Source organism: Cupressus sempervirens, chromosome 4 (assembly GCF_028749045.1).
Source record: "Cupressus sempervirens isolate cs-2001-9-10 chromosome 4, ASM2874904v1, whole genome shotgun sequence".
NCBI lineage: Eukaryota > Viridiplantae > Streptophyta > Pinopsida > Cupressales > Cupressaceae > Cupressus > Cupressus sempervirens.
The window spans coordinates 634,299,499-634,318,015 of NC_143121.1; the positions used below are offsets into that span (position 1 = coordinate 634,299,499).

The 18,517-nt window shown below is 29.2% G+C and overlaps 1 pseudogene; it reads right to left on the reverse strand.

Annotated features, from left to right (window-relative positions):
• The window catches only part of LOC149562838 (protein CTR9 homolog), a 28,402-nt pseudogene extending 9,967 nt beyond the window's left edge, over positions 1-18,435 (reverse strand).
• Between the last annotated feature and the right edge of the window lie 82 nt (positions 18,436-18,517).

Below are 18,517 nucleotides of genomic sequence, written 5' to 3' on the forward strand. Positions count from 1 at the left end.
ATCACATGGCACCATCATTTTTTTGTTTGAGGTATAATACAAAATGGTGACGTACAAAACGTAAGGTTGCTCAATCAAATTATATTAAGTTCCTCATTTGCAGGAATACTTTAAACAGTTAGTACTACAATATATTGCATTATTATTGATCAGTTTCAGAGGATGATGAAAGATTTTTAGGATAAGCAATATATGGTTCAGAACATTTTGTTGTGCCGTCATAAAAAAATCAACTCTTCAATGGGCAAGTGAACTGCAACAGTTGTCATCTTGACTATAATGATTACAAATATATGTATACATTATGGTTAACTTCAACAAAAGTCATTCTATTGGCACAAGATTCATATACATCAGCCATTTGTGAAGCAAATATTAGCTCAAAACAGTTGGAACACAGTCATCAATGTTAAAGCCAAAAGAAATACAAAAGTTGTCAACAACACTCTTGACATTCTCTATGTATATCCTAAACAAATGTGCTATCATCAAATGCACTTAATGATGATGTCAGCCATTCCAATATGCATGCAGCTTTAATGTTAAATGAAGATAATTCTAATGTAACAATCAATCATTCTAGCGATTCTTTTGGCCACAACTTCTTCCAGGCTAAAATCTCTTCCTCTGTAATTAACTTCCAAATGTCTCCATAAAATCCTTCAACCTCACCTCCTGCTTCATGATGACGTTTCCTATTGATTGGAGCACGTCTCCATCGAGAACCAGAGGTATATTGATGAAGAGATATTGAATCTTATTATGGACCTTATCCTTAGTGGCTATGAAACGACATCTAACTTGATAGCATTAATTTTGAAGTTTCTAACTGAATGCCCTAAGGCATTGGAGCATTATTAAAGAAAACATCAAGGGATAATATTTGAATTGTGGATATTTGTAAATTATGTTGGTTTTAGACAGTTATAGTTATTGTTATATATGCGCTCTTATGATGATGTGATTGGGACTGTAAGTTTTTTTGTCACGTTTATCTGTTTGAAAAATAGATGAAATTATTGGCTTTCATTCCTGATAAATAATTATTTCCTAATTTTATTCTTCCCTGCAGGAACCAAAATTTAGACGCGCTGTGCCAATTATTGCAAAGCCTTTGCTCTCATAGGAGCTTTCTAAACTCCACAAAATTTGAGTTGTAAAGCATAATTGCTTGGTGGAAACAGGATATCGTGCACATTTCTTCCTCCTTCCCATTGTTTTGTATAAAATAAATCATTTGACTAATGAAACAATGGTGTGGAGGAAGAAATGTGCATGATACCTTGACTCTCATGCATCAAGAAATTACACTTTATAATCAAGTTTTGTGCAGTTTTGAACGCTCCTAAGAGAGCAAAGCTTTAAAAAAAAAATGGGACAACGCGTCTCAATTGCGACATATGTTGGTCTCAATTGTGACCAATCTTCGTCACAATTGAGACACCAAACTGGCACCATTTACGTCGCGAGTATGGCTCCGGCGTCGAAAGCTAAGGGTTTTTCGTTGGAATTCCAACTCAAAATTGGGCAAGTTTACGTCGAAATTGGGAAAATAACAGTTTAGGCTGGATAGAGAAATGGACGAAATTTGTGTCGGTAAATCGACGTTTATGTAGTCAAAATTCTGACGCACAATGAATGTGGCAAAAAATTGACCAAATTTGTCCGATGACGACTTTGGTGGCTTAGCGACCAACTTGTGTCGAAATTGAGACCTTTTCGTGTCGCAAATTAGGCCTAAATTTACTAGTGCTATTATAATTAAATCAAATTAAAAGATGATTTAATAATTTAATTTAATGGAAATTTTATAAAGAATTTGATATTTAATCATATTTAATTAATTGAGAAATTAATTAAATAAAATAATTAAATTTAAAAGATTATATTAAAGTTCTATTTTTGACGTATTTATATTTATTTAATTTAATAATTATTATTTAGGAGTTTTATTTTAATAATAAACTCTAAATAATATTATTACTTGAATTAATAAATATATTATTAAAACGTCTCGTAATTAACTTGAGAGAGAAATTATAAAATTTACAAAGTTTATTTTTATTAAATTGCATAAAGCGTATGCAAGAAATTTAAAGATAAAGTTATAATTTTGGCATATTTATAATTATTTAATTTAATAATAATTTATTTAGGAGTTTTATTTTAATTAATAGATTCTAAATAATATTATTAGTTAAATAAATAATTATGATATTAAAAACGTCTCATGATTAATTAAAGTGAGAAAGAAAATTAATTTAATAAAGATATTTTAATTTAAATTGCTTAAAGTTGTTGCATGAAAATTGTATATAGAAAATTTAATATTTAATTAATTAAATAAAAGAATTAAATTTAAAAGATTAAATTAAAGTTCTAATTTTAGTATATTTATATTTATTTAATTTAATGATTATTATTTAAGAGTTTTATTTTAATAATAAATTCTAAATAATATTATTAGTTGAGTAATAAATATTATTTGATTAAAAAGAAAATATTAAAATATGTTAATATTTGATTTAATTAAAAATTAATTAAATTTATGCTTTAAATAAAAATTCTAAAATTAGAAGTCTAGATAGAGGTCTAAATTTAGAAAATTAGTTAAAGAAAGATTAGAATATGATTTATTTAATTAGTTAGAAATTAATTAAATGTGTACTTTAGTTTAAAATATTTATTTTAAAAGTCTAATTTAAGAAGTTGGATAAAAATAGAATTAAAATATTAAAAGATTAAAGATTTAATATTGTTTTATTATGATAATTATTAAATTAGAGTTACATTTAAATAATGAGCTTTAATTATTTAGCCAATAGGCTATTTGTGGGAACTTTGTTCCTGAAAATTAAATTTTTGATGGAAAATTTGCAAGAGTTTGGCCGGAAAATTGAAAATCCTTCCCGTTAATTATTTACCAGTCAGTTTTTATCTCCGTCTACTTTTAACTCTTGTTTTGATATTTATTAGTTGTGATTTCCACATTAGCTCATGTTGTGATCTATTCAATTAACTTCTGATTTTTAAAATTGATTTAGATTTTAGTTTTTTTAAAAGAAAATTATTTATAGTTTTATATTAGTTTAATTTTTTGTTTAAATATTATTTTTTAGTTGCAAAAATTTATTTAGTCAATAGAATATTTGTAGGCATATTTTTTTTTGTATTTCTCTTATTAATTTTTCGTAATAGAATTTTTGATGGGTTTTTTTAAATGATTTTTTTTTCATGTTTGATAAATTTAATTCAAATAAATAATATTTATTAATCTATGTAAAAGATTTTATTAAATATTATGTTATTTAAATAAAAAATTATTAATAATCTAATTTGTTCACATAAGATTATACTTTAAATATTCACTTTTAACTATTGTTTTTCTTTTCTTATTTATTTAAAAAATAATTACTTGTGATCTCCACATTAGATTATGCTGTGATCTCTATTTATTAAACTTTTGATTTTTTAAATTGATTTATGTTTTAGTTTTTACATTACTTTAAATTTTTTATTATTATTATTTTAGTTTTTCCTTTAAATATTGTTTTTTTAGTTTCTATAATTTATTTAGTCAATAGAATATTTGTTAGAGATGTCGTTATTATTATTATTATTATTTGTATTTCTCTTATTAATTTTTTGTAATGAATTTTTTATGGGTTTTTTTTTAAATGGTTTTTTTTTTCATATTTGATAAATCGAATTTAATTGTAAAATATTAAAATTATTGAACACGTTTCTTAACCAATATTCAAATTTTTTAAATATTGTAAATTTTATATCTATGTTTTAATCTTTAACTTTTTTATTTTTGTATTTTCATTTTAAAAGAACTTATATTTACATTATTTAATGTTCATTCTACATTTTTCTCTTAAATCTCATCTCATATCAGCGCACTCATTGCATGTATAAAAGCATGCGACTGCTAGATATTATTAATTTATATAATAAACTATGCTTTAAATAGTGCTTACACTAACTAATAAGTGGAGGAAAAGAAAATATAAAAGAATATTTTAATTAAAAAGTTCTTTAAATGTGCATAGAAGAATTAAATTTAAAAGATTTGATTAAAATTATAATTTAGGCTTATTTATATTTATTTAATCTAATAATAATTGATTTAGGAGTTTTATTTTTAATAAACTCTAAAAAATATTATTAGTTAAATTAATAAATATTATATTAAAAATGTTGCATGATTTAATAAGGGAGAGAAAATTTTAATTTAATAAAGTTTATTTTGATTAAATTGCATAAAGTGTGTGCATGAAAATTAAAATATAGTAATTAATGACAAAGAGTTTTTGCATGATTGCATGATCAAAGCCTTGATTTAGGGGGAAAACTCTTTATTAAGGAAATTAGAGCTCATTTCTAGATACACAGGTTTGGAGGAGCCAATTTCCGAAAAGATGGTTTTTGAAGGAAAAGAAAGATTCTTGTGTGTTTGTGCATTTTGTTTATTGCCAAATGGCATCATATATAATTGTCTATTATTTAAATGGATTCATATTGGTATATTATTATTTGATGTGGATTTATTATATATTAGATTTATTATTAGTTAAGCTTAAATGTGATTCAATGTCATGGGACTCTTAAGAGTTGTAATCTATTTTATGGTATGTATGAGTGTATGTTAATTGCTTCTGCTATTTTATAACTGTTGTTATATTTTATTTTATTTTTAAAAAAGTTTGTCAAACTTAGGATAACTTTAGGTTTACTTCTTTTGGGTCAAATGGCGAGGCATTACACTTGCAACAAAGAATATCACTATTTCCACATAACCATAATAAATTTGAAATAAAGAAGCACTTATAATCCACGTGCAAGAGAATAGACAACATACCCATAAAAATATGACACCAAATATACCTTAAGAAAGCCTTATTGAGATAAAAACACAACGTCCAAAATCATCCATCACCATGTATATTTCAACAAAACATTATCACAATACAACCATGGAAGCCTTCAAAACCATAGCTGCAACCATGCAATCTATGTGAACAAGCATGAATCACAGACACCATGTCATGCTTCAAATCTTCACAAATGTTGTGTGGCTAACCTGTCTCACCTTGTCTTTCTTGACTTTTCTTGCCTCTACAACTACCCATGTGGTTGCTTTTATAGTACCAAGCACCCCCAAAATCACCAAGTGGTAAAACATAAACAATGTGCTACCAAACAACTATTGACCCACATTTAATATTGGGCATTTAATTTTTTTCTCAATATTAAATAATTACATAAAATTTTATCACAATGCGTCAATACAAGTCATCATGGAAACTCCATGAGAATCCCTATATAACACATCCATCTAGGTGCTCCTATGTGCAACATTACTTAATAAAATAGAATAACACAATATAACTAATATTTTGCAATGTGTGCAACACACAATCTCAACAATTCATATTTGTCAAGAACAAATTCTTAGCATAGGTTATTAAATAATAAATGAATAATATAAATATTAGTTATGAGTTAGTTTGTTTAGTTGGAAGGTTTTATAAGACAATCGTCATGCACCAATTTAATTTTTGAAAATTAATTATGTATGTGTTGTGTTGGGGCCATGTGGTTATATTGTAGATAAAATTATCTTTATAATTTAAACATTAATATTTTTTTTTTTTTTATTGGTAAGAGGCCAGAGCCAAGATTCATTATTATTATGTGATGTGATTAATTATTATTATTTATTAAGCTTCTGTAGATTCGAACCCAAGACCTCTCAGATAAGAGGCTCAAAATTTACCATTGTGTTGTAGGCTCTTGCCTATTTAAAAATTAATATTCAACTATATATGATGCAAAGTATTTAATACAAGGATTTTTTATTTTATTTTGGATTGGTAAACGACCGAAGCTTAGATTAATTATTGTTATTTTTTGTAATTCATCATTTTAAAGTGTTAAGCGAATCTGAACCCAAGACCTCCCACAGGAGAGGCTCACAAGTTACCGTTGTGTTGTAGGCTCTTGCCTATAAGGATTATTATATTATTATTATTTAATTCTAGGTCATTTGAAGCATGAAAGAAAAGGATATACAAATATGAATTATTGTTCTTAATTGTTGTCAATGTATTTTTTCCTTTTATTTTCACCTATTTCAAGTCACATGAGTCACAAAACCAAAAGATATACAAAATTCAAAATTTTGATTTGTTAATGATTTAAACACTTAAATAATAAAATAATTTTTTTATAAAATTTAAAATTTAATAATTATCCATTTGCAAAAGTCAAATTAATAATTTTATATTAAGATTTGTAGCAGTGTAGAATATAAGCCACTGATTAATTCTAAAACTTGTAGTGCCTGCCCCTAGTTCGCATTTCTATATCTTTGTCAAATTCCTTAGGCTAATTTTATGCATTGATTAGTTTTAGAGATATTGGATTTACAATACTATGATATTATTTCTTGACTTTGATTACAAATATATCGGTTATAATTGTTTAGTTGATTTCATTTCACATGACGTTAATAATGATTCCTAGTTAGTAAGTGTGGTTTCTTTCATAAAAATGTTAACATGATGTCTTTAATGATGATTATGTTGTATTGATAGAGATGCATTATTATATGTACACATTTGATGTTAGACTTGTGATTTTTTTTACGATACTTACCCCATACTTGCATGTGTATGGTGTGCGTGTTTATTTTATCTTTTTGTCTGACGTGTTTGATGTGGTTAAAGGAGGGAGTCATAGTCACTTGCTAGTCAGGATCTACACGATGAACCACTCCCCGCCATTGTTTGTTTAGTTTAGATATATTATATACATGTACATGCTCATCTTTTATGCAGAATGCAGGTACCGGGCATCGACTTCCCTGAATTGCCAGGATGAGCGTGCCCTATTAAATATACTCAAATGGTGAGAATGAGAAGATAATGATCAGGTCCAATCCTAGCCATAGCCTAAAATACTTGTCCTACAAGGAGGACTCGTAACAAACTGTCTACCCTTTTTAAACCCGTGAGTATTTTGTGTGTATGTTGTTTTGTGAGTCTTTGGTGAATTTTTTGTTAATTAAGTCTAATTAAAAGATTAAATTAATAACTTAATTTAATGGAAATTATTATGACATTTTAATATTTAATTATATTTAATTAATTGAAAAATTAATTAAATATAAAGAATTGAATTTGAAGATAAAAGTTTTAAGAATAAATTTAGAAGGTGATAATATTTATTTAATTTAATAATAATATATTTAGAGTTCATTTTTAAATAAATGCTAAATATTATTGTTATTTAAGTTAATAAATATTTATCAAATTAAATGTTCAAAAATAAATTAAGAAGTGAAAAGATATTAATTTATGAAAAAAGATTTAAGTTCGCATGAATGAGTTTAAAATATAGAAAATTAATTTAAAGCGATGTCAAGTGGAAAATTAAATAAAGTAATTTAATAATTCACTTAACGTGCATGAAAGGAATAATAAAATAATATCTTAATTAAAAAAGAAAATTAATTGTGCATGAAAGAATTAATTAAAATTAAATAATTATAATTTTAGAAGTGGTGGTGACAGAAACCCTAAAAGGTAATTAGAGTCTATATTAGGGGTTTTTGGGTCATTATTGCACACACAGGTTTATGGAGAGCAACTCGAAGGGTTTGGAAAGAAAAGAATTTTACGTGGCTTGGAAAGATTTTTCTTGCGCTAGGAATTTGCATCTAGTTGTCAGAGGTTAGCATCAGATCCAGGTAGGATCTCGTGGCTTGACTGTATAGTGGTTTTCACCCTTCAAGTTTTTGTCTGCTCTGTGTCTTTTGCATGTGTTGTTTTTCTGGTATGCAATTATGTGTTCTTGATTGAGAAATTTAAACTTGGTAAGGGTTTGATCGTAGATTGAAAATTCAATTGTTTCAACTTAAATTTTCCTACCAAATTTAAATGGCAATCGTTTATTAAAAAAAAAAAATCATATTATTGAAGGGGCATTGTTTTGGATTAAAATTTTATTAAAAAAATAAAATTTTAAATTATATATATATATGGTTAATAGAAATTTTTCTAATGAACCATATTTGCAAAATATGTTAAAAAATATATATATATATATTAAAAATAAATAAATAGAAAAATATGTTAAAAAATATATATATATATACATATATATTAAAAATAAATAAATAAATATTATTAAAAATTTAATTGAATGTTGGGGGGGCGAAATGGGTTTTTTTGGTTTTGTATATAATAAAAAAAAAAATTAAAAAAAATAAATAAATTATAATGCAAAGGGTGGGGATATTACCCCCCCCCCCCCCCCTACCTGTTGCCGGCATTAATGGCCGCGGCAGCCGGTACCGCTGCTGCCGCTGGCAACAGTTGTACTGCTGCTGCGCGCAACAGGGTACCCTGCTGTCGCAGGTACCAGGCCGGCGGGCCTTTAAACACGCCATTATATATGAATATTTCATTTTTAATAAATTTTAATACATTTTAAAATTTATTTAATTTAAATGGTAATAGATTTACATTATAATTTAATAACATTTTGTATTATTCAATTATATAATTATTTGTTAATAATTTTACTATTAATTTTTATAAATGTTTTGTAATTAAATAAATTTAAATAAATTTATTAATTATTAATTAATCTAATTAAATTTGATTTAATTAGGATCTATTAACGATAAGAGTTAATCAATGAAGTTATTAATTTATCATATTTAATAATATTGATTTTATTAAAATTATGGTTATTTTATTTAAAATCAATGAACTGTTATTTTCTTTTTATAACCTAAATGGAATAAAACGATTATTTCCAGATTATTCTACTAGGAAATGACTTTTATTATGATGGTAATTTTACATATTTAAGTCGAATAAATGAATGGGTTATTAGGTGGAATAAATCGAGAATCTCCTACACTTGAAACGTACATTGAACACAAAATTGAAACTTTACTTTTGACTTTATTGTGTATTATCAAATCAAACCTAAACTATGAAATTGTGATGTTGCTTGTACTATCTATGCTTTTGGATTTTCAAGTTGATTAGGTGATGACAAGTCTAGGATGTACACCAGAGGTTTTGTGGGATTTCTGTTATACCATTTATGTGGCTAGATGTTATGACGTGTTTTGTGATTCATATTGGAGATTATATTTATGAGGTTTATCTTGTGGAACTTTTATTTGTTCTTGGATGGGAGAACCATCTTATTATCAGGTTGCCTATTAAGGAACCGAGTTTGATCTTTATGAGTGTTGTGGTATGGGACAAAACTGTGTTTTTATGTGCTTAGGAGAGGTTGTCTAGGTACGTGACTTGGGGGTGGCTTGCATAGGGATCCGAGACCCAAAGTGGTCAGTGCCAGGGTAACCTAATGCAAGTTATGTAATAAGTGATAATCTAGTAATTAAAATTTATGGGGGGGAAACACACTAAAAAGATAAGTTAGAGATATTTGATCCACCCATGCCTTGAGTGCTTGTATAGACTAAGGATGGGAATGGGATGAGTGCCTCGTCTTCTTGAGAGGGCTTTTTGGTTTCCACATGTGTGATGTTGAGGGTCTGGGGTTTAGAGTAACCAGTCCAGGGTAACTCAACGCTTGAGGGTCCGGGGTCTATTAAAAGATCAGTCCAAGGTAACTCAAGTAGCCATGTGATGACACTCCCTAGTATGTAGCCTGAGTCTTCTCTGTAGATTTTTGTGTGTACCTCTGGTGGTGTACTTATTGTTGGATGTATTTATTGTGATTATTGCTTTCATTGATGAGGATTGGTGATTCATGGATGGTGTACTTTTGACATATGGTTTTTGACTTGAGGTGATTATCTTTCGTTGACTTTATCTTATGATCTTGGTATTTGGTTTATACTTGGTTTGTGTATGATGTTTGGTTATGTGGAGTTGGTATTGGATTGAGTGTTCTTACTTTTGGATTATTTTATCTTCTTGAGTAGCATGTATTACCTTTGAGGTAGTTTTGGCTATTAGGGGTACCTTGCCTAGGAATGTTTTATGTTTGATTAGCCGTATGTGGATCGTTCATTATCTTCCCTGCACGGTGGGAGTGGGAGCCTGACTAGGTAACCGCGCAGTCGAGAGGTAGTGTCTTCTTACCATTTGGGTTCCCCTTTACATTGCCAACTGTTGGATGTTCGTTGCAAAAGATGTACCTTTATCATTCTTATTCCTTATCTCGAAGACTTCTTTTCAGATGATGTATATATGTTATCATGTATTCTGATGTATTGTATCTATTCTCACATACCCTGCGACATGTGTAGTGGATGTTATTAATTGGATGTACTTTCATTGTACTGTTTATAATTATGCATTTGCTTATGCGATTATGTATTTGTTATTTCTTTATGTTCGTGAGACATTGTACTTGAAACTTAAATTAATTAATTTTAAAATTATTAAATGTGATTCAACGTAAAGGAGCCCTTGAGGAATTGAAACTATATCTGTAATTGCAAATGTGTTTTTGATGTGTATGTTCTTATTGCTTCCACATTAATGTTATCTTGATGTTGTTTAAACTTTAAAATAAAAAAATAGTTCAATAAACATTGTAACATGTTAGGTTTATTTCTCTTGGGTTCCCGAGCGGGGCGTTACAAAACTTTCAACTAAATTTGACAATTACTAATTGATTACAAAATTAAATAAAGGAAACATATATTAAGGGTTGAGTAATTCTTTGAATTCTTTAATTTTGTAATGGATTGAAGGCATTATCACTCTTGGTCTTCCATTCACTAATCCTAATTGCAATGCTCTCACTTGCAATATTTCGCATTTGCTTGTTCACATGGACTACATGTGAAAAGCTTGATTTTTTCAAAGTATCCATGTACAATTTGGATATGCATTGTAATCTTTATTTTTAAGACAATAAATTGATTAAGGATTCTTTTGAAGGTTTGTTTCCCTCCCCCCCCCCCCACTTGAAGATATTTCAAGATATATGTTATATTTGTTGTCAAGAGACAGTATTGGAGATACTTTGTATGTTGTGGTTGATGGTAACTACATTGTATTATCTTGTTTTGCTATTATTTTTTGAAGTTATTGAAGGTCACTTGTAGAAATTAGTTAAGTAAGAGTATATATGGTGGTACTAGGTTAGTTTTTGGATCCATGTAAACAAATTCTAGAAAATCTTTCATTACACAGTTACATGATGATTGTACAAGTTATCATGCATGCAGTTCTATGATCGTGGATTTTGATGATGAAGTTGGGGAAGTTATGATGATTTGAGTATTAGATTCACAAAAAAATATTTATACACAGGTAGAGTTATGTTGGATTAATCAAGATCCTATAAATCAATGATACATCCATTTTGATGATTGATTATGGTTAAAACAACCGTAATATATCATATGTACTTTTCATTAAGGTTAGCATAAAGATTTGAGTGGTGAGCTATGGTATGTTCTACATATTATCCACTTTTTGGAGCTGACTTGAATAAGCATTGAGCTCAAGTATAACTGATTAATTTTTTGATTGATTTAAAAAGCAACACGATAAGAAAACTTGATGATGTGTTGTTGACATGTTTTATGTACCAAAAGATAAATTTATATGGTCAAATTAATCAAATTGTATTTATAAGGAATTGTTCAAGCATAAGGTGATGCTACTATTTGGTTCAATATTTGAATTGTTGTCCATCTTGGGGTTTTAGCCCTATATTTGTAATCAGTTGGGTTGTAACTCACTCTATTTGTATTTGAGAAGTGTATTCTAGGTTGTAAGCCTGGATGCTTATGCATTCACCCCTATTGTACTAAAACCTTTAAAAAGGTTAATTACTTTTGCAAAGTAATAGTTTTTGGTGGCATCCCCACTATGTTTTTTTCCCTTAATTAAGTTTCTACTTTAAATCACGGTGTCACAAGTTCTTAGATGTTTGTTTTATGATTTGGAAATTTATTTCTTATTGGTATGGTTTCGTGATTATGCAATTAGTTTAAAGTATTTGAAGAGTTCATAACATTGATTCACCACCCTCTCAGTCTTCCACAATCCTAACAATTGGTATTCGAGCTTTGTGTCTCTAAGAAAGTCTAATCACTTAAGGAAGGTTCTAATGGGTGAACTAGGCAATAGTGTAAAGAAACGACTCTTGATTGCTCTTTAGGATGTTGAAAAGTATTATGAAAGGAACATGGAGTTGAAAGAAAAGATTAAGGAAGCTTATGACTTTGTTCAAACATGATTCATTTAAAGAAAAGTCAATCAATATGAACAACTTGTGAAGGAAAGAGACAAGTTGAAGCATGAGATGAAGATCATGATTCTAAGGATGTCCAAGGAGATTAAAGATAGGAAAAAGAAAGAAGAAACTCTAGAAATATTATTGAAGGGGAAATATGAGGAATGTCATAAGTTTACTTTTAGATTGATTACATGCAATTTGATTTAGATGAGACCAAATATAATGAACATGAACTTGAAAGAGTGAGAGATTATTGTAGCTAATGAATTCAACAAACTTGAGTTAAATTCAATTCAATAAATCTTGATGAGCAATTGGAAAGACAGATGCCAATTGGAGATACACAAGAATTAGGTTATGAAAAAGGAAAATGTTCTAAATCTGTTAAGGAGAATGAAAATCAGAATGAGAAACCTAAGGAGATGCCTAGAAGTCAAACTAATGGGAAAAGATTCACATGAAGATGTTTTACTTGCTACAAGGTTGGTCACAAGGAAAATCAATGTAGAAATAATACCACAACACCACCTTTTCCTCATTGTTGCTTTACATGTTGGAATTATGGCATATATTGAATAAATGCAGAGCCAAGAAGAACAAATCTATAAGCAAAGAAAATACCACTTGTTTAAATGCAACAACTTTGGTCATATAGCAAAGGAATGCAAATTGAGATTAAACCAAGATAATCAACAATATGAAAATTCAAATGTTTTATGTGAAATTAATGATATAATAGTGTAGAAAATTGTAGAGAAGAGAAAACACCCATAACATATTATTTATGGAGAAAATCCCGATAAAAATATACTAGTAAAAAATCACAAGCCAATCTCTCAACTTTATTTCTTAGGAATTTTCACAGCTGTAGAAATGTTAAAAAAATGTATGAACAATCATGACATCAAGTTGCATATAACAACCAAGTTGTAGAGTTTGAATTATAGTTCACTTACTAAATTTAGCAAGTATGACTCGTACAGCTACATGTTAAACACTAGTCAAAATTGCTATTTTAGGAAAGTCACCAAAATGACTTACTATTTATAACAAGTTGACTCATACAAAATTTCTAATTATAGTAAGTCTCAAAAAAATTGTATGAGCATCCGTGATGACATAGTATGTTTTAATGACCAACAATATGTTACAAATGCGATAATTCTATGCGTACAACTAGAAACTATAGTTAATAATATTGGAGCAACAAGGAATATATCAATTAAAATGAATAATGGGAGAACTAACAATAAGGGTAATAAGTTGATGTTGGTGGAGGTAGAAAGGAAATGAGCAAAACATGAGTGAGGAAACAACATATTGATTCCTCTACAAAGATTGCACCGAATAAAAAAATTATGCATGACATAAACATGATTTCTTCCTTTCTCAATGAACAATTTCTGAAGTGATAATATTAGCATGATCCCCAACACTAGATGATGGGACCATTAGAGAGGGAATCGACATCATCAACAAGACCAAGGTGTTGACAATGTTGAACCTCAATGGCCACATGTTGGACCATATTAGGAGCAATACCACTTGGAGAAGAGTTAACACTACCAAAGGGGATTACATCAACAATAAGAGGTGGAGATAGATCCAATAAAACATAGGAGATCATAATAGAAGGAGCATCATCCATAAGGGAGATGCCATCAAAGGAAGAGTCAATGGCCAAGATAATTAAATGATTATCATTTGCATATTTTTTAACACTAGTTTAACATATATATTTAGATATTAGTTTTGAGATTGAGCATATTTCTATGTGATAAGTATTGTGATATATCTTTGGATATGATCTTGTCTATTTAGAATTGACATGATAGAGAATGAGATGATTCAAGTTTTTTATGATGAGCCTAATCAAACTTAGAGATTAATTTTCCCCCACTTCATTTGATGCAGTTTCTCCCCATTATTTACTACGGGGGTTTGGGGGTAGCGCCCCCATGCTCTACAGGTCAAGGGGCAATGCCTTAGGTGGGGTCAAGTGGCAACACCCCTTGTAAGGTCATGGGGTCGGTGGCCCCATGCATGCTCCCTGTCATGATATAGGGTAGGGTCGAGGGGCAATGCCCTCGAAGCCAAGAATGAATTTACTATTTTAAAAGGCGTCAAAAGTTATATTTTTTCTATTGGTCAGATTATTCTACCCCTAATTTGTAAGCAACAAAAAGCTTGTATAAAATGCCTTAGGGTTAGGGAATTCATAATGTATGATGAGATCGTAGCTTCTTGTGGTGATATTGAGCTATAAGGGATTACAGATTGAGTTGTAAGGGATTATAGATTGTAATCAAGTTGTAATCGTTGGATAATTATAATATTGGACTCATTGTTTGGTGGGCATAGCCTAGGGTTTAGGTGAACCACGTTAAATTTTTGTGTCTTGTGTTCTCTTCTATGCAATTTTTTTTTTTTTTGATATTTGTTATATTTGCATGTAATTGTTATTTTTGTCTTGTTAATCCTAAAAATATTTAATATGGTGGCCAACTTGAATATTGGTGTATTTCAATGCTGCATGTTAAGCACTTTTATTTCTTAATGGTACATGCTATCTATAATAATTGTTCCTCTTATTTGACTTCAGTTCTATCCCATTTTAATGTATACAAGTGAAAACTATTTGGGAAGGTGTATCTTGTGCACCTTGTAGAATGCTATAATCTAAAATATTTGGGGTGTACCTAATGGATCTAAAGGGTGTACGGATCACTTTATGGTGCACATAACATTAGGATAAACATTTAATGATGGTTTGCACATTGACAAAATATTTAATATTGAAAAAATGATATAAAAAAGTAAATGAAGGTGAAAATAGTTTTGCAAGATCATGTTATTAGTCACATGGTTTATGTAATCCCACTTTGTGGTTTATACATCTTATTTAGATATAAAAACAAGCACATGAGTAGTTGACCTTGGGTAGATAGAGCATCTCTTGTATGTTTCATATGTGAGAAGTATTGATTGTGACATGTTACATTATTCTCATTTTCTTGTTTGTACAAAGTGCATGTAGGATATTGATGTTATAGATGGGCATTCTGTAGATGTATATTGGGTGGATAATTTTGAAGTCTACTTTTCTCACTCTTGAAGGGTTTCTTAAGGTATATCATGTGATATCTTTATGGTATGCTTGTCTATTATTTTCATCATGGATTCAAATGCTTGTTTGCAATATAATTTTTTATTCATTCCACCATGAGAGATGCTTCGAAGTCCTCAAGATAGTGACTCTTTATAGTTCTCTAGGCATCTTCAAAATCTTTTGAAGTTTCCAAATAAGTCTCCAAATGAGACCATCCTATAAATGACCCTAGGTCTTAAACAATGATGGTGGGATAACAATGGGATGTACTTTCTAGGTTATGTATAAAGTATGTACCTGTCTCAATATCATATGGATTTTATGGGGATGCATCTTTATGGAAAACTAGTTTGTAGCATCTATATGACGCTTATTAAATTTTTCATCTCCTATGATTTGATTGGTCATACTTGTGTTTTTCTATATAAAAAAATCTCTAAGCCTTGGTGTGGGTTTAGGTACTAATGAGGAAAAAGCCTTATCTAATGACCATAATGCATGATAGCATATGATGAAAGGGTGTTTCCATATTCATGCATATCTAACATAGCTAAGAACTATTGATTCATGGTGAAGTATGATGATTTTATGTATTCATCAATATTTGAACCCATTACTCTTACTAAGCATCCTTCAGAAGTGAGATTTGGACTCAAACTAGAACTTTGGTGAACAAATCTTCTATTAAATTGACATTTAGAATCAAATGATTCAAGAAGAAACTAACTTTATTCAATGACTTGAAAGGCCTAATCTATTCAATGTTTTAAGGAGAAAGCCACCTTGAAGTGTACTTGTTTGAATCATTGAGATATCTACACATCTAACTAGATTTTACTTGTCTTTGATAACTTGAGTTTTGGATCTTATGTAGTTCCTATACATTTATAGACTACAACATTTTCCTTATGCATTCAAACCATGTTTCCCCTTTCATATATTATATTTCCTTTCTTACATAGAATTCTATTATGTTTCCCATCCTAGATTTGGCCAAACACTTTAGTTTGCTAATAACTTTTTGGCTATGCTAGTGGAGAAAATACATGTGGTATTTTGTGTCCACCAAGTTGTTCTTTGAGATTCCCTCTCTAAAACTGGGACCCACTAAGGAACATTGCCCCCTTTGGATTGTTGGAATGGGGTTTAATTATATATTGAAGGAAAAAATCAATGTTCCACAAGGATGCACTCCCTCTACCCTCCAAAAGAAAAACAAAAGTTGAGACATCTAGAATGGGGATGCCCTTGAATTACAAGGATTTTAGTAAAATGGCCTATCATCCTTCACCATGTTTTCAAGAACATATTCCTCAAAGAAGGGACATTTGTAGGATATCCTCCTATTGTAATGACTCCATAGAGATGGCAGGATGTCCTTTAAACCCTCAAGAGACTTTGTTACATCTCCTAAACATGTTAGATATGCCTAAACATCCCTACATCAATTCAAGTGAAAAGCTCACTGTTTAAGTTACTTGTGCGTGCCCTTGTACTATAAGCATAACCCTAGTAGTCTAAGTGTTGCACCCACATCCTAAGTAATTATTAAAAAAACTACAAATAGACATTTAAAACTAACCAAAATCACTCACAAATTTCTATTCCAATGTTAAATTTGCAAGAGTGGCGAAGATTGTAATACCAAGAGCATTGAGATAGACACAATAAAAGCACTTGTCAAATTTTCAATGAATAAGTGAGAGCATTCTGAAGAGAAATAAGTAGCAAGCGTAAAAAATCAAGGAAAAAATTAGCACCTCAAAATTCATTTCAAAATATAAAATATCAAATTAATAATCATATATAATTTCTTTCTTAAGAGAATTGATTGTTTTGATTCAATGGTTAACCTAGGATTTACAATTTTCCTTTATAAATGAAAATTTAAATTTTATAGAAATATTCAAATGTTTCATTTTATTTATTAAATTTATTTTGATATATTTTTTGAAATGTGATAACTATTTTACTAGATTTAAACAATAAATTATGGAATCCCCTGTTTGTGTATCCTTCCTTAGCTCTATGCTTTGTACAATCTAAACTAAAATAAAACAAACGTAGGTGGAATCATTGTTTGAAGAAAATTTAAAGGCAATGTTTCATAGTTTTGTATATCCTTGTTTTTTTATAACACACAATACAGAGAAATACAAAGAAAAACAAATGAGAATCAGTCTTGAACACATCCATAATTTATTAAGTTTAATGACATCATGACTATATTTATAGTAACTATTAATTCATTTCTCATAATGCCACGAGTTCTATGGCTCATAGCATGTGTGATGAAGAGGTTGAGGAAAAGTATATAGAAGTTAAATTTAAACTTTGAGCATAGATAAAGGTGTGGAGAGTAGTTGCAAAAGACTAGTTTTACTCGTCATATTTCTTGTTTCCTTCAATTTTATTTGAAGATATCCTAATTGGTTCTCAATAATAACTCCTCTTTTAAGGCAGTTTAAAACAAAAATATGAGAAAACCTTAAGTCAAGGGAATTGTATTGTGAAGATGTAAGATGTAATTTGTCATTTTGAAGGGAGTTGTGTAGTGGAGATGTAATTTCTATCAACTTGAATTCCAAATAAAAAAATTGTTCACACATCTTTCATATCCCAAGCAAATAGGAGGAGTATCTAAGGGATTGCCACTTGATTTGTTTTGTTTTGAAATAAACACATTGTGGTTGTGGTAATGACCGACCATTTGTACCTTTTTCATTAAAGACTCCTACCACTAATAGTCCTAGGAATACTTACGAATTTTAGTTCATTCTACATCTTTTCCTATCTACTTGCAGGATAATTAAAATTGAGAGGAAACATAAAATGACTATGATAAAATTGTTCAGTGTGGAAAAGAAAGATGAGAGAAATGATGCCATTGACAAATTATTTTATTCAAGGTAATACTTCTATGAGATGAATAATGCCATTGAAAATCATGAGTAGGACTATCATATTTTAATGTAGAAGATGAGTAATCATATTCTAATGCAGAAGATGAAAGCTACCTAGGCCACTAGCGATTGAGCATAACCATGAGTGGGTGGATAAATACCAGTCATTGTCGACGCACCAATGTATGGCTGCATTTACAGAGAAAACATATATCTTTATGGCTATTGATTGTTAGTGGTAGGACAAAGA